General features: G+C 44.0%; 6 non-coding genes across 6 annotated transcripts; all 6 read left to right on the plus strand.

Moving 5' to 3' along the window:
* Positions 1-2,357: 2,357 nt before the first annotated feature.
* LOC138560829 (U6 spliceosomal RNA) lies at positions 2,358-2,464 on the plus strand. The gene has a single exon (XR_011299294.1). It is a non-coding gene; the product is annotated as a U6 spliceosomal RNA (small nuclear RNA).
* Positions 2,465-7,829: 5,365 nt separating this feature from the next.
* LOC138560830 (U6 spliceosomal RNA) lies at positions 7,830-7,936 on the plus strand. The gene has a single exon (XR_011299295.1). It is a non-coding gene; the product is annotated as a U6 spliceosomal RNA (small nuclear RNA).
* Positions 7,937-10,345: 2,409 nt separating this feature from the next.
* On the plus strand, positions 10,346-10,452 carry LOC138560831 (U6 spliceosomal RNA). Its single transcript, XR_011299296.1, has one exon. It is a non-coding gene; the product is annotated as a U6 spliceosomal RNA (small nuclear RNA).
* A 2,411-nt stretch (positions 10,453-12,863) lies between these two features.
* On the plus strand, positions 12,864-12,970 carry LOC138560833 (U6 spliceosomal RNA). Its single transcript, XR_011299298.1, has one exon. It is a non-coding gene; the product is annotated as a U6 spliceosomal RNA (small nuclear RNA).
* Positions 12,971-18,302: 5,332 nt separating this feature from the next.
* On the plus strand, positions 18,303-18,409 carry LOC138560834 (U6 spliceosomal RNA). Its single transcript, XR_011299299.1, has one exon. It is a non-coding gene; the product is annotated as a U6 spliceosomal RNA (small nuclear RNA).
* A 5,334-nt stretch (positions 18,410-23,743) lies between these two features.
* Positions 23,744-23,850, plus strand: LOC138560835 (U6 spliceosomal RNA). The gene has a single exon (XR_011299300.1). It is a non-coding gene; the product is annotated as a U6 spliceosomal RNA (small nuclear RNA).
* Positions 23,851-24,079: the final 229 nt, after the last annotated feature.

A 24,079-nucleotide genomic window follows, 5' to 3' on the forward strand; every position in this document is an offset into this window, starting at 1 on the left:
ATCTTTTTTTAATGAAGATTGAAATTGTATTTTCATACATAATACACGACAACACAATACATTTTGGGCCAAATTCAACACTAATGCCTCGGGAGACTTTTACTTGTGAGTCCTATTGACTGAATGAACAGCCCCATCTCCTTCAATTTCTTGACTTGTACTTTTAGAAGTGGCACGCTGCTTTTGTTTTTTATCCCATTCTACCAAACTGAGTATTATCACTTTTCCTCTTGTTGTGCACTCCAGCGTCAACTGCTTTAAGGAGCTATTTGCAAACATCGCTCTGAACTACAGCTTTACTTGCTTCTAGGCCTTAATCTTTAATTGTGGCTTAGCAGTGTACTCCGGATTTGGCTGCTTTTAGTTGGTTAATTCTTTTTTTATTTCTGTAACTTTCAAACAGTCCGATTGTGAAATACCATTGTCACAATGTGCTGCAGTGCAGGAAAACTTAAAATGAATGGTAGGGAGAGGAAGAGGGAGGGGGGGGGTTATGGGGGATGGGAAGGAGGGAGGGAGGGAGGGAGGAGAGAGAGACAGAGAGAGAGAAAACAAAGAAAATATGGTTTTCGGTGGCTATGTGTTTGCATGGAAAAGATTTTAGGCTTTTAATCATGTGGAAAGGGGCTCTGTGGCTGGCATGGCAGCCTGTTGATGCTTTGTTGAGTTGCTTGGAACATGCAAGGAAGGAGACCTGAAGCACTCCCGACCAGGTTGCATGTCTCCAAGTTACTGAAATCCCACAGACCTTCTCCCCGTGCCACAAAGTTCTGGGAGATGAGCTCTGCAGTTGTTCCCCACAAGTCGCCAAGCTCCCCAGATTTACTTTCTCAGAGTTGCTAGTTACTGCTACCCTACCTCGACCACTATATTTTGCCCAGATACTTGCTACTGTGGAGTAAGCAGGGGTAAGAAAGAGAGCGAGGGGGTTTGCCTATGCAAATCATCTGCCAGGATCCTACCTGGGAGGTCATTCCATCTCACCAGCTGACACCTGGGCAGCGGCAGGTAATTTGGAGAACAGATATATACGGACAGGCCACAAAGCAAAGGCTGAGCTGTTGATTGAGGATCCCTTTTGCCATGTCTCCCCAAGTTACAGAGGTCCAGAAAATTCCACCCTCAGCTCTCATAGAGAGGTCCTTGGCCGATCGTGGCCGATCAGAGGAGGGAAGTGTCGGAGGTGACTGCACACTGCCTCACCTTCACTGCTTTCTACAGTGGTAATGCTTTTGCAGAAGGGGCCTGTACAAGTGATTTTGTTCTGCGCTGTGGGAAAGTGACATTTATCCACTGACATTAACCAAACTACTTGCGCTGTTCAACGCACATGCATGCAGAGAAATAATGTTATGTTTTTTGGGGAAGATCTAGAGGGTCCTGCTGATGATTCTTTTAAGCTGTCTGCTACTCTTGCTTTTACATAGAGTCTTCCCTGCCCAGGAATGTTTAAGGTATACTGTATGTCCCTCCCTTACAATGAAAACTCTGTTGAAAGCACAGAGGTACATAGGAATGGATCTGTTAAGAAATGAGACAAAAAGCCTGGAAAATGTAGAAACAGGTAGTATTTGGACTTAGCACATTTGACTGTGAGTTAGTTTATTGTATCAGTTGACCCACTGACCCCCTTACCTTTTGTGTAATACTTTTGCTCTCAGTGGGGTTGCCCAAAGTTCCCTTCTTAAAGCGGCTTTCTTATAAAAAAATCCTAGACCTGCTTTTTGTGGCACACATGCCTCATATCCCGTTGCAGTTGATAAAGTCACATCATCTCCCACCAGTACAAGCTGTAAAAGATTTCCAGGGCTTATCCAAGCAAACTAGACGTGGGTCGAAGGTTGAGCAATCCTTAAATCAGCAGCAAAGTTAAAATTGAAATCAGCCTCAGAATCCTTTATAGGATGGTCCAACATCTGTTGCTTACAGGGCTCAATCGGACAGCCTCTGGTGCTGACTCCTTAAGCCACCTCCTGTTTTTGCCTTGTCCTTGATACAGCCATGGGCCCACATACACTCAGAGGTACCGAGTTTTTCTCATGTCTATTGGGTCTATTGTGATGCTCTCAGGCTTGTATGACCCAGCCATTGTGATGGGGAGGGGGTTTTCATTTTGCAAGCACCCTGGACCATTAATCTTTATATCTTTAAATATAATTGGCATTAAACTAAAACCCTTTAGGGCCAGATCAATACAGCAGCAAAGAATGCTTATTCGTTGTTGTTTGCCTCTTCATTTCATACCACCCGATATCTAAATGGTGTTTGGACTTTCTGCCCTCTGAAATAAGGACATTTGGTATGGCAAACCTTTGACCAGAGGTCCTAATCAATGGTTTGATTGACTCTCCCTTTGCGCTTGCTTCTGCAACACATGTACTAATATTGGAATGATAATGGGAAATTTAAATCGGCCCCTGCTCTAAAGGATGACACGCACATTCGTAAAGCATTCACTATTTTTGGAACATGACTGGACAGAAACTTTCTTAATTTGCAAGTGTTGATTTTTTAATAGATCTTTCTTTATTGAAGATTGAAATTGTATGTTCATTCATATTACACGACAACACAATGCATTTTGCGCCAAATTCAACACTAATGCCTCAGGAGCCTTTTACTTGTGAGTCCTCTTGACTGAATGAACAGCCCCGTCCCCTTCAATTTCTTGACTTGTACTTTTACAAGTGGCACGCTTCTTTTGTTTTTTTTTATCCCATTCTACCAAACTCAGTATTATCACTTTCCCCCTTGTTGTGCACTCCAGCGTAAACTGCTTTAAGGTGCTATTTGCAAATATCGCTCTGAACTACAGCTTTACTTGCTTCTGGGCCTTAATCTTTAAATGGGGCTGAGCAGTGTACTCCGGGTTTGGCTGCTTTTAGTTGGTTGATTTCTTTTTTGATTTCTGTAACTTTCAAACAGTCCCATTGTGAAATACCATTGCCACAATGTGCTGCAGTGCATGAAAACTTAAAATTAATGGTAGGGAGAGGGAGAGGGGCTGGGGGGAAGAGAGAGTGCGGGAGGGTGGGAGGGAGCGAGGGAAGGAGACAGGGAGGAGAGAGAGAGAAAACAAAGAAAATATGGTATTTGGGGGCTATGTATTTGCATGGAAAAGATTTTAGCCTTTTAATCAAGTGGAAAGGGGCTCTGTGGTTGGTATCTCAGCCTGTTGATGCTTTGTTGAGTTGCTTGGAACATGCAAGGAAGGAGACCTGAAGCACTCCCGACCAGGTTGCATGTCTCCAAGTTACTGAAATCCAACAGACCTCCTCCCTGTGCCACAAACTTCTGGGCACTGAGCTCTGCAGTTGTTCCCCACAGGTCGCCAAGTGTCCCAGATTTACTTTCTCAGAGTTGCTAGTTACTGCTACCCCACCTCGACCACTATATTTTCCCCAGATACTTGCTACTGTGGAGTAAGCAGGGCTAAGAGAGAGGGAGAGGGGGTGTGCCTATGCAAATCATCTGCCAGTATGCTTCCTGGGAGGTCATTCCATCTCACCATCTGACACCTGGGCAGCGGCAGGTAATTTGGAGAACAGACATATTCGGACAGGCCACAGAGCAAAAGCTGGGCCGTTGATTGAGGATCCCTTTAGCCATGTCTCCCTAAGTTACTGAGGTCCAGAAAAATTCCACCCTCAGCTCTTATAGAGAGGTCCTTGGCCGATCGTGGCCGATCAGGGTCGGGGGTGGGGGGACTGCACACTGCCTCACCTTTTCACTGCTTTCTACAGCGGTAATGCTTTTGCAGAAGGGGCCTGTACAAGTGATTTTGTCTGCGCTGTGGGAAAGTGACATTTATCCACTGACATTAACCAAATTACTTGTGCTGTTCAACGCACATACATGCATAGAAATCATGTTATGTTTTTTGGGGAAGGTCTAGAGGGTCCTGCTGATGATTTATTAAGCTGTCTGCTACTCTTGCTTTTACATAGTCTTCCCTGCCCAGGCATGTTTAAGGCATACTGTATGTCCCTCCATTACAATGAAAACTCTGTTGAAAGCACAGAGGTACATAGGAGTGGATCTGTTAAGAACTGAAACAAAAAGCCTGGAAAAATGTCGAAACGCGTAGGATTTGGACTTACAATTAAATGACTCACATTCAGATGTGCTATCCCTTGCCCCCCTGACCCCCTTTCCTTTTGTGTAATCCTTTTGTTCTCAGTAGGGTTTTCCAAAGTGGCTTTCAAATAAAAGATCATAGACCTGCATTTTGTGGCACACATGCCTCATATCCCGTTGCTCTTGATAAACTCACATCATCTCCCACCAATACAAGCTGTAAAAGATTTTCAGGGCTTAGCCAAGCAAACTAGACGCGGGTCGAAGGTTGAGCAATCCTTTAATCAGCAGCAAAGTTAACATTGAAATAAGCCTCAGAATCTCTTAAAGGATGGTCCAACATCTGTTGCTGGCAGTGCGCAATGGGGCAGCCTGGGTGCTGACACCTTAAGCCATCTCCTATTCTTGCCTTGTCCTTGATCCAGCCATGGGCCCACATGCACTCAGAGGTACAGAGTGTTTCTCATGTCTCTGGGTCTGCTGTGATGCTCTCACTCTTGCATCACCCAGCCATCGTGATGGGGAGAGGGGTGTCGATTTGCAAGCACCGTTGAGCATGAATCTTTTTATCTTTAAATATAATTGGCATTAAACCAAACCCTTTAGGACCAGATCAATAAAGCAGCAAAGAATGCTGATGTATTGCTGTTTGCCGCTTAATTCCATACCATCCGACATCTAAATGGTGTTTGGTCAAACGTTTGCCATATCAAATGTCCTTATGTTAAAGAGCAGAAAGTCCAGAGGTCCTAATCAATGGTTTGGTTGGCTCTCCCTTTGCGCTTGCCTTAAGGCGTCAGCCCGATTGCGCCCTGCAAGCAACCAGTGTTGGCCCATCCTTTAAGAGATTCTGAAGCTGATTTCAATGTTATTTTTGCTGCTGATTTAAGGATTGCTCAACCTTCGGCCCACGTCTAATTTCCTTGGCTATGCCCTTGACATCTTTTACAGCTTGTATTGGTGGGAGATGATGTGAGTTTATCAAGAGCAACGGGATATGAGGCATGTGGGCCATAAAAAACATGTCTAGGATCTTTTTTTATAAGAAAGTCTCTTTAAGTAGGGAACTTTGGACAACACTGCTGAGAGCAAAAGGATTACACAAAAGGTAAGCGGGTCAGTGGGTCAAGGGATAGCACATCTGACTGTGAGTCCGTTTATTGTAAGTCCAAATCCTACCTGTTTCAACATTTTTCCAGGCTTTTTGTTTCATTTCTTAACAGATCCATTCCTATGTACCTCAGCAAAACATGTACTAATATTGGAATGAAAATGGGAAAATAGAATTGGCCCCTGCTTCAAAGGATGACACGCACATTCGTAAGGCATTCACTATTTTTGGCACACGACAGGACAGAAACTTTCTTAATCTGCAAGTATTTATTTTTTAATACATCTTTTTTTAATGAAGATTGAAATTGTATTTTCATACATAATACACGACAACACAATACATTTTGGGCCAAATTCAACACTAATGCCTCGGGAGACTTTTACTTGTGAGTCCTATTGACTGAATGAACAGCCCCATCTCCTTCAATTTCTTGACTTGTACTTTTAGAAGTGGCACGCTGCTTTTGTTTTTTATCCCATTCTACCAAACTGAGTATTATCACTTTTCCTCTTGTTGTGCACTCCAGCGTCAACTGCTTTAAGGAGCTATTTGCAAACATCGCTCTGAACTACAGCTTTACTTGCTTCTAGGCCTTAATCTTTAATTGTGGTTTAGCAGTGTACTCCGGATTTGGCTGCTTTTAGTTGGTTAATTCTTTTTTTATTTCTGTAACTTTCAAACAGTCCGATTGTGAAATACCATTGTCACAATGTGCTGCAGTGCAGGAAAACTTAAAATGAATGGTAGGGAGAGGAAGAGGGAGGGGGGGGGGTTATGGGGGATGGGAAGGAGGGAGGGAGGGAGGGAGGAGAGAGAGACAGAGAGAGAGAAAACAAAGAAAATATGGTTTTCGGTGGCTATGTGTTTGCATGGAAAAGATTTTAGGCTTTTAATCATGTGGAAAGGGGCTCTGTGGCTGGCATGGCAGCCTGTTGATGCTTTGTTGAGTTGCTTGGAACATGCAAGGAAGGAGACCTGAAGCACTCCCGACCAGGTTGCATGTCTCCAAGTTACTGAAATCCCACAGACCTTCTCCCCGTGCCACAAAGTTCTGGGAGATGAGCTCTGCAGTTGTTCCCCACAAGTCGCCAAGCTCCCCAGATTTACTTTCTCAGAGTTGCTAGTTACTGCTACCCTACCTCGACCACTATATTTTGCCCAGATACTTGCTACTGTGGAGTAAGCAGGGGTAAGAAAGAGAGCGAGGGGGTTTGCCTATGCAAATCAACTGCCAGGATCCTACCTGGGAGGTCATTCCATCTCACCAGCTGACACCTGGGCAGCGGCAGGTAATTTGGAGAACAGATATATACGGACAGGCCACAAAGCAAAGGCTGAGCTGTTGATTGAGGATCCCTTTTGCCATGTCTCCCCAAGTTACAGAGGTCCAGAAAATTCCACCCTCAGCTCTCATAGAGAGGTCCTTGGCCGATCGTGGCCGATCAGAGGAGGGAAGTGTCGGAGGTGACTGCACACTGCCTCACCTTCACTGCTTTCTACAGTGGTAATGCTTTTGCAGAAGGGGCCTGTACAAGTGATTTTGTTCTGCGCTGTGGGAAAGTGACATTTATCCACTGACATTAACCAAACTACTTGCGCTGTTCAACGCACATGCATGCAGAGAAATAATGTTATGTTTTTTGGGGAAGATCTAGAGGGTCCTGCTGATGATTCTTTTAAGCTGTCTGCTACTCTTGCTTTTACATAGAGTCTTCCCTGCCCAGGAATGTTTAAGGTATACTGTATGTCCCTCCCTTACAATGAAAACTCTGTTGAAAGCACAGAGGTACATAGGAATGGATCTGTTAAGAAATGAGACAAAAAGCCTGGAAAATGTAGAAACAGGTAGTATTTGGACTTAGCACATTTGACTGTGAGTTAGTTTATTGTATCAGTTGACCCACTGACCCCCTTACCTTTTGTGTAATACTTTTGCTCTCAGTGGGGTTGCCCAAAGTTCCCTTCTTAAAGCGGCTTTCTTATAAAAAAATCCTAGACCTGCTTTTTGTGGCACACATGCCTCATATCCCGTTGCAGTTGATAAAGTCACATCATCTCCCACCAGTACAAGCTGTAAAAGATTTCCAGGGCTTATCCAAGCAAACTAGACGTGGGTCGAAGGTTGAGCAATCCTTAAATCAGCAGCAAAGTTAAAATTGAAATCAGCCTCAGAATCCTTTATAGGATGGTCCAACATCTGTTGCTTACAGGGCTCAATCGGACAGCCTCTGGTGCTGACTCCTTAAGCCACCTCCTGTTTTTGCCTTGTCCTTGATACAGCCATGGGCCCACATACACTCAGAGGTACCGAGTTTTTCTCATGTCTATTGGGTCTATTGTGATGCTCTCAGGCTTGTATGACCCAGCCATTGTGATGGGGAGGGGGTTTTCATTTTGCAAGCACCCTGGACCATTAATCTTTATATCTTTAAATATAATTGGCATTAAACTAAAACCCTTTAGGGCCAGATCAATACAGCAGCAAAGAATGCTTATTCGTTGTTGTTTGCCTCTTCATTTCATACCACCCGATATCTAAATGGTGTTTGGACTTTCTGCCCTCTGAAATAAGGACATTTGGTATGGCAAACCTTTGACCAGAGGTCCTAATCAATGGTTTGATTGACTCTCCCTTTGCGCTTGCTTCTGCAACACATGTACTAATATTGGAATGATAATGGGAAATTTAAATCGGCCCCTGCTCTAAAGGATGACACGCACATTCGTAAAGCATTCACTATTTTTGGAACATGACTGGACAGAAACTTTCTTAATTTGCAAGTGTTGATTTTTTAATAGATCTTTCTTTATTGAAGATTGAAATTGTATGTTCATTCATATTACACGACAACACAATGCATTTTGCGCCAAATTCAACACTAATGCCTCAGGAGCCTTTTACTTGTGAGTCCTCTTGACTGAATGAACAGCCCCGTCCCCTTCAATTTCTTGACTTGTACTTTTACAAGTGGCACGCTTCTTTTGTTTTTTTTTATCCCATTCTACCAAACTCAGTATTATCACTTTCCCCCTTGTTGTGCACTCCAGCGTAAACTGCTTTAAGGTGCTATTTGCAAATATCGCTCTGAACTACAGCTTTACTTGCTTCTGGGCCTTAATCTTTAAATGGGGCTGAGCAGTGTACTCCGGGTTTGGCTGCTTTTAGTTGGTTGATTTCTTTTTTGATTTCTGTAACTTTCAAACAGTCCCATTGTGAAATACCATTGCCACAATGTGCTGCAGTGCATGAAAACTTAAAATTAATGGTAGGGAGAGGGAGAGGGGCTGGGGGGAAGAGAGAGTGCGGGAGGGTGGGAGGGAGCGAGGGAAGGAGACAGGGAGGAGAGAGAGAGAAAACAAAGAAAATATGGTATTTGGGGGCTATGTATTTGCATGGAAAAGATTTTAGCCTTTTAATCAAGTGGAAAGGGGCTCTGTGGTTGGTATCTCAGCCTGTTGATGCTTTGTTGAGTTGCTTGGAACATGCAAGGAAGGAGACCTGAAGCACTCCCGACCAGGTTGCATGTCTCCAAGTTACTGAAATCCAACAGACCTCCTCCCTGTGCCACAAACTTCTGGGCACTGAGCTCTGCAGTTGTTCCCCACAGGTCGCCAAGTGTCCCAGATTTACTTTCTCAGAGTTGCTAGTTACTGCTACCCCACCTCGACCACTATATTTTCCCCAGATACTTGCTACTGTGGAGTAAGCAGGGCTAAGAGAGAGGGAGAGGGGGTGTGCCTATGCAAATCATCTGCCAGTATGCTTCCTGGGAGGTCATTCCATCTCACCATCTGACACCTGGGCAGCGGCAGGTAATTTGGAGAACAGACATATTCGGACAGGCCACAGAGCAAAAGCTGGGCCGTTGATTGAGGATCCCTTTAGCCATGTCTCCCTAAGTTACTGAGGTCCAGAAAAATTCCACCCTCAGCTCTTATAGAGAGGTCCTTGGCCGATCGTGGCCGATCAGGGTCGGGGGTGGGGGGACTGCACACTGCCTCACCTTTTCACTGCTTTCTACAGCGGTAATGCTTTTGCAGAAGGGGCCTGTACAAGTGATTTTGTCTGCGCTGTGGGAAAGTGACATTTATCCACTGACATTAACCAAATTACTTGTGCTGTTCAACGCACATACATGCATAGAAATCATGTTATGTTTTTTGGGGAAGGTCTAGAGGGTCCTGCTGATGATTTATTAAGCTGTCTGCTACTCTTGCTTTTACATAGTCTTCCCTGCCCAGGCATGTTTAAGGCATACTGTATGTCCCTCCATTACAATGAAAACTCTGTTGAAAGCACAGAGGTACATAGGAGTGGATCTGTTAAGAACTGAAACAAAAAGCCTGGAAAATGTAGAAACAGGTAGTATTTGGACTTAGCACATTTGACTGTGAGTTAGTTTATTGTATCAGTTGACCCACTGACCCCCTTACCTTTTGTGTAATACTTTTGCTCTCAGTGGGGTTGCCCAAAGTTCCCTTCTTAAAGCGGCTTTCTTATAAAAAAATCCTAGACCTGCTTTTTGTGGCACACATGCCTCATATCCCGTTGCAGTTGATAAAGTCACATCATCTCCCACCAGTACAAGCTGTAAAAGATTTCCAGGGCTTATCCAAGCAAACTAGACGTGGGTCGAAGGTTGAGCAATCCTTTAATCAGCAGCAAAGTTAACATTGAAATAAGCCTCAGAATCTCTTAAAGGATGGTCCAACATCTGTTGCTGGCAGTGCGCAATGGGGCAGCCTGGGTGCTGACACCTTAAGCCATCTCCTATTCTTGCCTTGTCCTTGATCCAGCCATGGGCCCACATGCACTCAGAGGTACAGAGTGTTTCTCATGTCTCTGGGTCTGCTGTGATGCTCTCAGGCTTGTATGACCCAGCCATTGTGATGGGGAGGGGGTTTTCATTTTGCAAGCACCCTGGACCATTAATCTTTATATCTTTAAATATAATTGGCATTAAACTAAAACCCTTTAGGGCCAGATCAATACAGCAGCAAAGAATGCTTATTCGTTGTTGTTTGCCTCTTCATTTCATACCACCCGATATCTAAATGGTGTTTGGACTTTCTGCCCTCTGAAATAAGGACATTTGGTATGGCAAACCTTTGACCAGAGGTCCTAATCAATGGTTTGATTGACTCTCCCTTTGCGCTTGCTTCTGCAACACATGTACTAATATTGGAATGATAATGGGAAATTTAAATCGGCCCCTGCTCTAAAGGATGACACGCACATTCGTAAAGCATTCACTATTTTTGGAACATGACTGGACAGAAACTTTCTTAATTTGCAAGTGTTGATTTTTTAATAGATCTTTCTTTATTGAAGATTGAAATTGTATGTTCATTCATATTACACGACAACACAATGCATTTTGCGCCAAATTCAACACTAATGCCTCAGGAGCCTTTTACTTGTGAGTCCTCTTGACTGAATGAACAGCCCCGTCCCCTTCAATTTCTTGACTTGTACTTTTACAAGTGGCACGCTTCTTTTGTTTTTTTTTATCCCATTCTACCAAACTCAGTATTATCACTTTCCCCCTTGTTGTGCACTCCAGCGTAAACTGCTTTAAGGTGCTATTTGCAAATATCGCTCTGAACTACAGCTTTACTTGCTTCTGGGCCTTAATCTTTAAATGGGGCTGAGCAGTGTACTCCGGGTTTGGCTGCTTTTAGTTGGTTGATTTCTTTTTTGATTTCTGTAACTTTCAAACAGTCCCATTGTGAAATACCATTGCCACAATGTGCTGCAGTGCATGAAAACTTAAAATTAATGGTAGGGAGAGGGAGAGGGGCTGGGGGGAAGAGAGAGTGCGGGAGGGTGGGAGGGAGCGAGGGAAGGAGACAGGGAGGAGAGAGAGAGAAAACAAAGAAAATATGGTATTTGGGGGCTATGTATTTGCATGGAAAAGATTTTAGCCTTTTAATCAAGTGGAAAGGGGCTCTGTGGTTGGTATCTCAGCCTGTTGATGCTTTGTTGAGTTGCTTGGAACATGCAAGGAAGGAGACCTGAAGCACTCCCGACCAGGTTGCATGTCTCCAAGTTACTGAAATCCAACAGACCTCCTCCCTGTGCCACAAACTTCTGGGCACTGAGCTCTGCAGTTGTTCCCCACAGGTCGCCAAGTGTCCCAGATTTACTTTCTCAGAGTTGCTAGTTACTGCTACCCCACCTCGACCACTATATTTTCCCCAGATACTTGCTACTGTGGAGTAAGCAGGGCTAAGAGAGAGGGAGAGGGGGTGTGCCTATGCAAATCATCTGCCAGTATGCTTCCTGGGAGGTCATTCCATCTCACCATCTGACACCTGGGCAGCGGCAGGTAATTTGGAGAACAGACATATTCGGACAGGCCACAGAGCAAAAGCTGGGCCGTTGATTGAGGATCCCTTTAGCCATGTCTCCCTAAGTTACTGAGGTCCAGAAAAATTCCACCCTCAGCTCTTATAGAGAGGTCCTTGGCCGATCGTGGCCGATCAGGGTCGGGGGTGGGGGGACTGCACACTGCCTCACCTTTTCACTGCTTTCTACAGCGGTAATGCTTTTGCAGAAGGGGCCTGTACAAGTGATTTTGTCTGCGCTGTGGGAAAGTGACATTTATCCACTGACATTAACCAAATTACTTGTGCTGTTCAACGCACATACATGCATAGAAATCATGTTATGTTTTTTGGGGAAGGTCTAGAGGGTCCTGCTGATGATTTATTAAGCTGTCTGCTACTCTTGCTTTTACATAGTCTTCCCTGCCCAGGCATGTTTAAGGCATACTGTATGTCCCTCCATTACAATGAAAACTCTGTTGAAAGCACAGAGGTACATAGGAGTGGATCTGTTAAGAACTGAAACAAAAAGCCTGGAAAATGTAGAAACAGGTAGTATTTGGACTTAGCACATTTGACTGTGAGTTAGTTTATTGTATCAGTTGACCCACTGACCCCCTTACCTTTTGTGTAATACTTTTGCTCTCAGTGGGGTTGCCCAAAGTTCCCTTCTTAAAGCGGCTTTCTTATAAAAAAATCCTAGACCTGCTTTTTGTGGCACACATGCCTCATATCCCGTTGCAGTTGATAAAGTCACATCATCTCCCACCAGTACAAGCTGTAAAAGATTTCCAGGGCTTATCCAAGCAAACTAGACGTGGGTCGAAGGTTGAGCAATCCTTAAATCAGCAGCAAAGTTAAAATTGAAATCAGCCTCAGAATCCTTTATAGGATGGTCCAACATCTGTTGCTTACAGGGCTCAATCGGACAGCCTCTGGTGCTGACTCCTTAAGCCACCTCCTGTTTTTGCCTTGTCCTTGATACAGCCATGGGCCCACATACACTCAGAGGTACCGAGTTTTTCTCATGTCTATTGGGTCTATTGTGATGCTCTCAGGCTTGTATGACCCAGCCATTGTGATGGGGAGGGGGTTTTCATTTTGCAAGCACCCTGGACCATTAATCTTTATATCTTTAAATATAATTGGCATTAAACTAAAACCCTTTAGGGCCAGATCAATACAGCAGCAAAGAATGCTTATTCGTTGTTGTTTGCCTCTTCATTTCATACCACCCGATATCTAAATGGTGTTTGGACTTTCTGCCCTCTGAAATAAGGACATTTGGTATGGCAAACCTTTGACCAGAGGTCCTAATCAATGGTTTGATTGACTCTCCCTTTGCGCTTGCTTCTGCAACACATGTACTAATATTGGAATGATAATGGGAAATTTAAATCGGCCCCTGCTCTAAAGGATGACACGCACATTCGTAAAGCATTCACTATTTTTGGAACATGACTGGACAGAAACTTTCTTAATTTGCAAGTGTTGATTTTTTAATAGATCTTTCTTTATTGAAGATTGAAATTGTATGTTCATTCATATTACACGACAACACAATGCATTTTGCGCCAAATTCAACACTAATGCCTCAGGAGCCTTTTACTTGTGAGTCCTCTTGACTGAATGAACAGCCCCGTCCCCTTCAATTTCTTGACTTGTACTTTTACAAGTGGCACGCTTCTTTTGTTTTTTTTTATCCCATTCTACCAAACTCAGTATTATCACTTTCCCCCTTGTTGTGCACTCCAGCGTAAACTGCTTTAAGGTGCTATTTGCAAATATCGCTCTGAACTACAGCTTTACTTGCTTCTGGGCCTTAATCTTTAAATGGGGCTGAGCAGTGTACTCCGGGTTTGGCTGCTTTTAGTTGGTTGATTTCTTTTTTGATTTCTGTAACTTTCAAACAGTCCCATTGTGAAATACCATTGCCACAATGTGCTGCAGTGCATGAAAACTTAAAATTAATGGTAGGGAGAGGGAGAGGGGCTGGGGGGAAGAGAGAGTGCGGGAGGGTGGGAGGGAGCGAGGGAAGGAGACAGGGAGGAGAGAGAGAGAAAACAAAGAAAATATGGTATTTGGGGGCTATGTATTTGCATGGAAAAGATTTTAGCCTTTTAATCAAGTGGAAAGGGGCTCTGTGGTTGGTATCTCAGCCTGTTGATGCTTTGTTGAGTTGCTTGGAACATGCAAGGAAGGAGACCTGAAGCACTCCCGACCAGGTTGCATGTCTCCAAGTTACTGAAATCCAACAGACCTCCTCCCTGTGCCACAAACTTCTGGGCACTGAGCTCTGCAGTTGTTCCCCACAGGTCGCCAAGTGTCCCAGATTTACTTTCTCAGAGTTGCTAGTTACTGCTACCCCACCTCGACCACTATATTTTCCCCAGATACTTGCTACTGTGGAGTAAGCAGGGCTAAGAGAGAGGGAGAGGGGGTGTGCCTATGCAAATCATCTGCCAGTATGCTTCCTGGGAGGTCATTCCATCTCACCATCTGACACCTGGGCAGCGGCAGGTAATTTGGAGAACAGACATATTCGGACAGGCCACAGAGCAAAAGCTGGGCCGTTGATTGAGGATCCCTTTAGCCATGTCTCCCTAAGTTACTGAGGTCCAGAAAAATTCCACCCTCAGCTCTTATAGAGAGGTCCTTGGCCGATCGTGGCCGATCAGGGTCGGGGGTGGGGGGACTGCACACTGCCTCACCTTTTCACTGCTTTCTACAGCGGTAATGCTTTTGCAGAAGGGGCCTGTACAAGTGATTTTGTCTGCGCTGTGGGAAAGTGACATTTATCCACTGACATTAACCAAATTACTTGTGCTGTTCAACGCACATACATGCATAGAAATCATGTTATGTTTTTTGGGGAAGGTCTAGAGGGTCCTGCTGATGATTTATTAAGCTGTCTGCTACTCTTGCTTTTACATAGTCTTCCCTGCCCAGGCATGTTTAAGGCATACTGTATGTCCCTCCATTACAATGAAAACTCTGTTGAAAGCACAGAGGTACATAGGAGTGGATCTGTTAAGAACTGAAACAAAAAGCCTGGAAAAATGTCGAAACGCGTAGGATTTGGACTTACAATTAAATGACTCACATTCAGATGTGCTATCCCTTGCCCCCCTGACCCCCTTTCCTTTTGTGTAATCCTTTTGTTCTCAGTAGGGTTTTCCAAAGTGGCTTTCAAATAAAAGATCATAGACCTGCATTTTGTGGCACACATGCCTCATATCCCGTTGCTCTTGATAAACTCACATCATCTCCCACCAATACAAGCTGTAAAAGATTTTCAGGGCTTAGCCAAGCAAACTAGACGCGGGTCGAAGGTTGAGCAATCCTTTAATCAGCAGCAAAGTTAACATTGAAATAAGCCTCAGAATCTCTTAAAGGATGGTCCAACATCTGTTGCTGGCAGTGCGCAATGGGGCAGCCTGGGTGCTGACACCTTAAGCCATCTCCTATTCTTGCCTTGTCCTTGATCCAGCCATGGGCCCACATGCACTCAGAGGTACAGAGTGTTTCTCATGTCTCTGGGTCTGCTGTGATGCTCTCACTCTTGCATCACCCAGCCATCGTGATGGGGAGAGGGGTGTCGATTTGCAAGCCGTTGAGCATGAATCTTTTTATCTTTAAATATAATTGGCATTAAACCAAACCCTTTAGGACCAGATCAATAAAGCAGCAAAGAATGCTGATGTATTGCTGTTTGCCGCTTAATTCCATACCATCCGACATCTAAATGGTGTTTGGTCAAACGTTTGCCATATCAAATGTCCTTATGTTAAAGAGCAGAAAGTCCAGAGGTCCTAATCAATGGTTTGGTTGGCTCTCCCTTTGCGCTTGCCTTAAGGCGTCAGCCCGATTGCGCCCTGCAAGCAACCAGTGTTGGCCCATCCTTTAAGAGATTCTGAAGCTGATTTCAATGTTATTTTTGCTGCTGATTTAAGGATTGCTCAACCTTCGGCCCACGTCTAATTTCCTTGGCTATGCCCTTGACATCTTTTACAGCTTGTATTGGTGGGAGATGATGTGAGTTTATCAAGAGCAACGGGATATGAGGCATGTGGGCCATAAAAAACATGTCTAGGATCTTTTTTTATAAGAAAGTCTCTTTAAGTAGGGAACTTTGGACAACACTGCTGAGAGCAAAAGGATTACACAAAAGGTAAGCGGGTCAGTGGGTCAAGGGATAGCACATCTGACTGTGAGTCCGTTTATTGTAAGTCCAAATCCTACCTGTTTCAACATTTTTCCAGGCTTTTTGTTTCATTTCTTAACAGATCCATTCCTATGTACCTCAGCAAAACATGTACTAATATTGGAATGAAAATGGGAAAATAGAATTGGCCCCTGCTTCAAAGGATGACACGCACATTCGTAAAGCATTCACTATTTTTGGCACACGACAGGACAGAAACTTTCTTAATCTGCAAGTATTTATTTTTTAATACATCTTTTTTTAATGAAGATTGAAATTGTATTTTCATACATAATACACGACAACACAATACATTTTGGGCCAAATTCAACACTAATGCCTCGGGAGACTTTTACTTGTGAGTCCTATTGACTGAATGAACAGCCCCATCTCCTTCAATTTCTTGACTTGTACTTTTAGAAGTGGCACGCTGCTTTTGTTTTTTATCCCATTCTACCAAACTGAGTATTATCACTTTTCCTCTTGTTGTGCACTCCAGCGTCAACTGCTTTAAGGAGCTATTTGCAAACATCGCTCTGAACTACAGCTTTACTTGCTTCTAGGCCTTAATCTTTAATTGTGGCTTAGCAGTGTACTCCGGATTTGGCTGCTTTTAGTTGGTTAATTCTTTTTTTATTTCTGTAACTTTCAAACAGTCCCATTGTGAAATACCATTGTCACAATGTGCTGCAGTGCAGGAAAACTTAAAATGAATGGTAGGGAGGGGGGGGTTATGGGGGAGGGAGGGAGGAGAGAGAGACAGAGAGAGAGAAAACAAAGAAAATATGGTTTTCGGTGGCTATGTGTTTGCATGGAAAAGATTTTAGGCTTTTAATCATGTGGAAAGGGGCTCTGTGGCTGGCATGGCAGCCTGTTGATGCTTTGTTGAGTTGCTTGGAACATGCAAGGAAGGAGACCTGAAGCACTCCCGACCAGGTTGCATGTCTCCAAGTTACTGAAATCCCACAGACCTTCTCCCCGTGCCACAAAGTTCTGGGAGATGAGCTCTGCAGTTGTTCCCCACAAGTCGCCAAGCTCCCCAGATTTACTTTCTCAGAGTTGCTAGTTACTGCTACCCTACCTCGACCACTATATTTTGCCCAGATACTTGCTACTGTGGAGTAAGCAGGGGTAAGAAAGAGAGCGAGGGGGTTTGCCTATGCAAATCATCTGCCAGGATCCTACCTGGGAGGTCATTCCATCTCACCAGCTGACACCTGGGCAGCGGCAGGTAATTTGGAGAACAGATATATACGGACAGGCCACAAAGCAAAGGCTGAGCTGTTGATTGAGGATCCCTTTTGCCATGTCTCCCCAAGTTACAGAGGTCCAGAAAATTCCACCCTCAGCTCTCATAGAGAGGTCCTTGGCCGATCGTGGCCGATCAGAGGAGGGAAGTGTCGGAGGTGACTGCACACTGCCTCACCTTCACTGCTTTCTACAGTGGTAATGCTTTTGCAGAAGGGGCCTGTACAAGTGATTTTGTTCTGCGCTGTGGGAAAGTGACATTTATCCACTGACATTAACCAAACTACTTGCGCTGTTCAACGCACATGCATGCAGAGAAATAATGTTATGTTTTTTGGGGAAGATCTAGAGGGTCCTGCTGATGATTCTTTTAAGCTGTCTGCTACTCTTGCTTTTACATAGAGTCTTCCCTGCCCAGGAATGTTTAAGGTATACTGTATGTCCCTCCCTTACAATGAAAACTCTGTTGAAAGCACAGAGGTACATAGGAATGGATCTGTTAAGAAATGAGACAAAAAGCCTGGAAAATGTAGAAACAGGTAGTATTTGGACTTAGCACATTTGACTGTGAGTTAGTTTATTGTATCAGTTGACCCACTGACCCCCTTACCTTTTGTGTAATACTTTTGCTCTCAGTGGGGTTGCCCAAAGTTCCCTTCTTAAAGCGGCTTTCTTATAAAAAAATCCTAGACCTGCTTTTTGTGGCACACATGCCTCATATCCCGTTGCAGTTGATAAAGTCACATCATCTCCCACCAGTACAAGCTGTAAAAGATTTCCAGGGCTTATCCAAGCAAACTAGACGTGGGTCGAAGGTTGAGCAATCCTTAAATCAGCAGCAAAGTTAAAATTGAAATCAGCCTCAGAATCCTTTATAGGATGGTCCAACATCTGTTGCTTACAGGGCTCAATCGGACAGCCTCTGGTGCTGACTCCTTAAGCCACCTCCTGTTTTTGCCTTGTCCTTGATACAGCCATGGGCCCACATACACTCAGAGGTACCGAGTTTTTCTCATGTCTATTGGGTCTATTGTGATGCTCTCAGGCTTGTATGACCCAGCCATTGTGATGGGGAGGGGGTTTTCATTTTGCAAGCACCCTGGACCATTAATCTTTATATCTTTAAATATAATTGGCATTAAACTAAAACCCTTTAGGGCCAGATCAATACAGCAGCAAAGAATGCTTATTCGTTGTTGTTTGCCTCTTCATTTCATACCACCCGATATCTAAATGGTGTTTGGACTTTCTGCCCTCTGAAATAAGGACATTTGGTATGGCAAACCTTTGACCAGAGGTCCTAATCAATGGTTTGATTGACTCTCCCTTTGCGCTTGCTTCTGCAACACATGTACTAATATTGGAATGATAATGGGAAATTTAAATCGGCCCCTGCTCTAAAGGATGACACGCACATTCGTAAAGCATTCACTATTTTTGGAACATGACTGGACAGAAACTTTCTTAATTTGCAAGTGTTGATTTTTTAATAGATCTTTCTTTATTGAAGATTGAAATTGTATGTTCATTCATATTACACGACAACACAATGCATTTTGCGCCAAATTCAACACTAATGCCTCAGGAGCCTTTTACTTGTGAGTCCTCTTGACTGAATGAACAGCCCCGTCCCCTTCAATTTCTTGACTTGTACTTTTACAAGTGGCACGCTTCTTTTGTTTTTTTTTATCCCATTCTACCAAACTCAGTATTATCACTTTCCCCCTTGTTGTGCACTCCAGCGTAAACTGCTTTAAGGTGCTATTTGCAAATATCGCTCTGAACTACAGCTTTACTTGCTTCTGGGCCTTAATCTTTAAATGGGGCTGAGCAGTGTACTCCGGGTTTGGCTGCTTTTAGTTGGTTGATTTCTTTTTTGATTTCTGTAACTTTCAAACAGTCCCATTGTGAAATACCATTGCCACAATGTGCTGCAGTGCATGAAAACTTAAAATTAATGGTAGGGAGAGGGAGAGGGGCTGGGGGGAAGAGAGAGTGCGGGAGGGTGGGAGGGAGCGAGGGAAGGAGACAGGGAGGAGAGAGAGAGAAAACAAAGAAAATATGGTATTTGGGGGCTATGTATTTGCATGGAAAAGATTTTAGCCTTTTAATCAAGTGGAAAGGGGCTCTGTGGTTGGTATCTCAGCCTGTTGATGCTTTGTTGAGTTGCTTGGAACATGCAAGGAAGGAGACCTGAAGCACTCCCGACCAGGTTGCATGTCTCCAAGTTACTGAAATCCAACAGACCTCCTCCCTGTGCCACAAACTTCTGGGCACTGAGCTCTGCAGTTGTTCCCCACAGGTCGCCAAGTGTCCCAGATTTACTTTCTCAGAGTTGCTAGTTACTGCTACCCCACCTCGACCACTATATTTTCCCCAGATACTTGCTACTGTGGAGTAAGCAGGGCTAAGAGAGAGGGAGAGGGGGTGTGCCTATGCAAATCATCTGCCAGTATGCTTCCTGGGAGGTCATTCCATCTCACCATCTGACACCTGGGCAGCGGCAGGTAATTTGGAGAACAGACATATTCGGACAGGCCACAGAGCAAAAGCTGGGCCGTTGATTGAGGATCCCTTTAGCCATGTCTCCCTAAGTTACTGAGGTCCAGAAAAATTCCACCCTCAGCTCTTATAGAGAGGTCCTTGGCCGATCGTGGCCGATCAGGGTCGGGGGTGGGGGGACTGCACACTGCCTCACCTTTTCACTGCTTTCTACAGCGGTAATGCTTTTGCAGAAGGGGCCTGTACAAGTGATTTTGTCTGCGCTGTGGGAAAGTGACATTTATCCACTGACATTAACCAAATTACTTGTGCTGTTCAACGCACATACATGCATAGAAATCATGTTATGTTTTTTGGGGAAGGTCTAGAGGGTCCTGCTGATGATTTATTAAGCTGTCTGCTACTCTTGCTTTTACATAGTCTTCCCTGCCCAGGCATGTTTAAGGCATACTGTATGTCCCTCCATTACAATGAAAACTCTGTTGAAAGCACAGAGGTACATAGGAGTGGATCTGTTAAGAACTGAAACAAAAAGCCTGGAAAAATGTCGAAACGCGTAGGATTTGGACTTACAATTAAATGACTCACATTCAGATGTGCTATCCCTTGCCCCCCTGACCCCCTTTCCTTTTGTGTAATCCTTTTGTTCTCAGTAGGGTTTTCCAAAGTGGCTTTCAAATAAAAGATCATAGACCTGCATTTTGTGGCACACATGCCTCATATCCCGTTGCTCTTGATAAACTCACATCATCTCCCACCAATACAAGCTGTAAAAGATTTTCAGGGCTTAGCCAAGCAAACTAGACGCGGGTCGAAGGTTGAGCAATCCTTTAATCAGCAGCAAAGTTAACATTGAAATAAGCCTCAGAATCTCTTAAAGGATGGTCCAACATCTGTTGCTGGCAGTGCGCAATGGGGCAGCCTGGGTGCTGACACCTTAAGCCATCTCCTATTCTTGCCTTGTCCTTGATCCAGCCATGGGCCCACATGCACTCAGAGGTACAGAGTGTTTCTCATGTCTCTGGGTCTGCTGTGATGCTCTCACTCTTGCATCACCCAGCCATCGTGATGGGGAGAGGGGTGTCGATTTGCAAGCACCGTTGAGCATGAATCTTTTTATCTTTAAATATAATTGGCATTAAACCAAACCCTTTAGGACCAGATCAATAAAGCAGCAAAGAATGCTGATGTATTGCTGTTTGCCGCTTAATTCCATACCATCCGACATCTAAATGGTGTTTGGTCAAACGTTTGCCATATCAAATGTCCTTATGTTAAAGAGCAGAAAGTCCAGAGGTCCTAATCAATGGTTTGGTTGGCTCTCCCTTTGCGCTTGCCTTAAGGCGTCAGCCCGATTGCGCCCTGCAAGCAACCAGTGTTGGCCCATCCTTTAAGAGATTCTGAAGCTGATTTCAATGTTATTTTTGCTGCTGATTTAAGGATTGCTCAACCTTCGGCCCACGTCTAATTTCCTTGGCTATGCCCTTGACATCTTTTACAGCTTGTATTGGTGGGAGATGATGTGAGTTTATCAAGAGCAACGGGATATGAGGCATGTGGGCCATAAAAAACATGTCTAGGATCTTTTTTTATAAGAAAGTCTCTTTAAGTAGGGAACTTTGGACAACACTGCTGAGAGCAAAAGGATTACACAAAAGGTAAGCGGGTCAGTGGGTCAAGGGATAGCACATCTGACTGTGAGTCCGTTTATTGTAAGTCCAAATCCTACCTGTTTCAACATTTTTCCAGGCTTTTTGTTTCATTTCTTAACAGATCCATTCCTATGTACCTCAGCAAAACATGTACTAATATTGGAATGAAAATGGGAAAATAGAATTGGCCCCTGCTTCAAAGGATGACACGCACATTCGTAAAGCATTCACTATTTTTGGCACACGACAGGACAGAAACTTTCTTAATCTGCAAGTATTTATTTTTTAATACATCTTTTTTTAATGAAGATTGAAATTGTATTTTCATACATAATACACGACAACACAATACATTTTGGGCCAAATTCAACACTAATGCCTCGGGAGACTTTTACTTGTGAGTCCTATTGACTGAATGAACAGCCCCATCTCCTTCAATTTCTTGACTTGTACTTTTAGAAGTGGCACGCTGCTTTTGTTTTTTATCCCATTCTACCAAACTGAGTATTATCACTTTTCCTCTTGTTGTGCACTCCAGCGTCAACTGCTTTAAGGAGCTATTTGCAAACATCGCTCTGAACTACAGCTTTACTTGCTTCTAGGCCTTAATCTTTAATTGTGGCTTAGCAGTGTACTCCGGATTTGGCTGCTTTTAGTTGGTTAATTCTTTTTTTATTTCTGTAACTTTCAAACAGTCCCATTGTGAAATACCATTGTCACAATGTGCTGCAGTGCAGGAAAACTTAAAATGAATGGTAGGGAGGGGGGGGTTATGGGGGAGGGAGGGAGGAGAGAGAGACAGAGAGAGAGAAAACAAAGAAAATATGGTTTTCGGTGGCTATGTGTTTGCATGGAAAAGATTTTAGGCTTTTAATCATGTGGAAAGGGGCTCTGTGGCTGGCATGGCAGCCTGTTGATGCTTTGTTGAGTTGCTTGGAACATGCAAGGAAGGAGACCTGAAGCACTCCCGACCAGGTTGCATGTCTCCAAGTTACTGAAATCCCACAGACCTTCTCCCCGTGCCACAAAGTTCTGGGAGATGAGCTCTGCAGTTGTTCCCCACAAGTCGCCAAGCTCCCCAGATTTACTTTCTCAGAGTTGCTAGTTACTGCTACCCTACCTCGACCACTATATTTTGCCCAGATACTTGCTACTGTGGAGTAAGCAGGGGTAAGAAAGAGAGCGAGGGGGTTTGCCTATGCAAATCATCTGCCAGGATCCTACCTGGGAGGTCATTCCATCTCACCAGCTGACACCTGGGCAGCGGCAGGTAATTTGGAGAACAGATATATACGGACAGGCCACAAAGCAAAGGCTGAGCTGTTGATTGAGGATCCCTTTTGCCATGTCTCCCCAAGTTACAGAGGTCCAGAAAATTCCACCCTCAGCTCTCATAGAGAGGTCCTTGGCCGATCGTGGCCGATCAGAGGAGGGAAGTGTCGGAGGTGACTGCACACTGCCTCACCTTCACTGCTTTCTACAGTGGTAATGCTTTTGCAGAAGGGGCCTGTACAAGTGATTTTGTTCTGCGCTGTGGGAAAGTGACATTTATCCACTGACATTAACCAAACTACTTGCGCTGTTCAACGCACATGCATGCAGAGAAATAATGTTATGTTTTTTGGGGAAGATCTAGAGGGTCCTGCTGATGATTCTTTTAAGCTGTCTGCTACTCTTGCTTTTACATAGAGTCTTCCCTGCCCAGGAATGTTTAAGGTATACTGTATGTCCCTCCCTTACAATGAAAACTCTGTTGAAAGCACAGAGGTACATAGGAATGGATCTGTTAAGAAATGAGACAAAAAGCCTGGAAAATGTAGAAACAGGTAGTATTTGGACTTAGCACATTTGACTGTGAGTTAGTTTATTGTATCAGTTGACCCACTGACCCCCTTACCTTTTGTGTAATACTTTTGCTCTCAGTGGGGTTGCCCAAAGTTCCCTTCTTAAAGCGGCTTTCTTATAAAAAAATCCTAGACCTGCTTTTTGTGGCACACATGCCTCATATCCCGTTGCAGTTGATAAAGTCACATCATCTCCCACCAGTACAAGCTGTAAAAGATTTCCAGGGCTTATCCAAGCAAACTAGACGTGGGTCGAAGGTTGAGCAATCCTTAAATCAGCAGCAAAGTTAAAATTGAAATCAGCCTCAGAATCCTTTATAGGATGGTCCAACATCTGTTGCTTACAGGGCTCAATCGGACAGCCTCTGGTGCTGACTCCTTAAGCCACCTCCTGTTTTTGCCTTGTCATTGATACAGCCATGGGCCCACATACACTCAGAGGTACCGAGTTTTTCTCATGTCTATTGGGTCTATTGTGATGCTCTCAGGCTTGTATGACCCAGCCATTGTGATGGGGAGGGGGTTTTCATTTTGCAAGCACCCTGGACCATTAATCTTTATATCTTTAAATATAATTGGCATTAAACTAAAACCCTTTAGGGCCAGATCAATACAGCAGCAAAGAATGCTTATTCGTTGTTGTTTGCCTCTTCATTTCATACCACCCGATATCTAAATGGTGTTTGGACTTTCTGCCCTCTGAAATAAGGACATTTGGTATGGCAAACCTTTGACCAGAGGTCCTAATCAATGGTTTGATTGACTCTCCCTTTGCGCTTGCTTCTGCAACACATGTACTAATATTGGAATGATAATGGGAAATTTAAATCGGCCCCTGCTCTAAAGGATGACACGCACATTCGTAAAGCATTCACTATTTTTGGAACATGACTGGACAGAAACTTTCTTAATTTGCAAGTGTTGATTTTTTAATAGATCTTTCTTTATTGAAGATTGAAATTGTATGTTCATTCATATTACACGACAACACAATGCATTTTGCGCCAAATTCAACACTAATGCCTCAGGAGCCTTTTACTTGTGAGTCCTCTTGACTGAATGAACAGCCCCGTCCCCTTCAATTTCTTGACTTGTACTTTTACAAGTGGCA

Source organism: Ambystoma mexicanum, unplaced genomic scaffold (assembly GCF_040938575.1).
Source record: "Ambystoma mexicanum isolate Mex_15411 unplaced genomic scaffold, UKY_AmexF1_1 Mex_scaf48, whole genome shotgun sequence".
NCBI classification, from domain to species: Eukaryota; Metazoa; Chordata; class Amphibia; order Caudata; family Ambystomatidae; genus Ambystoma; species Ambystoma mexicanum.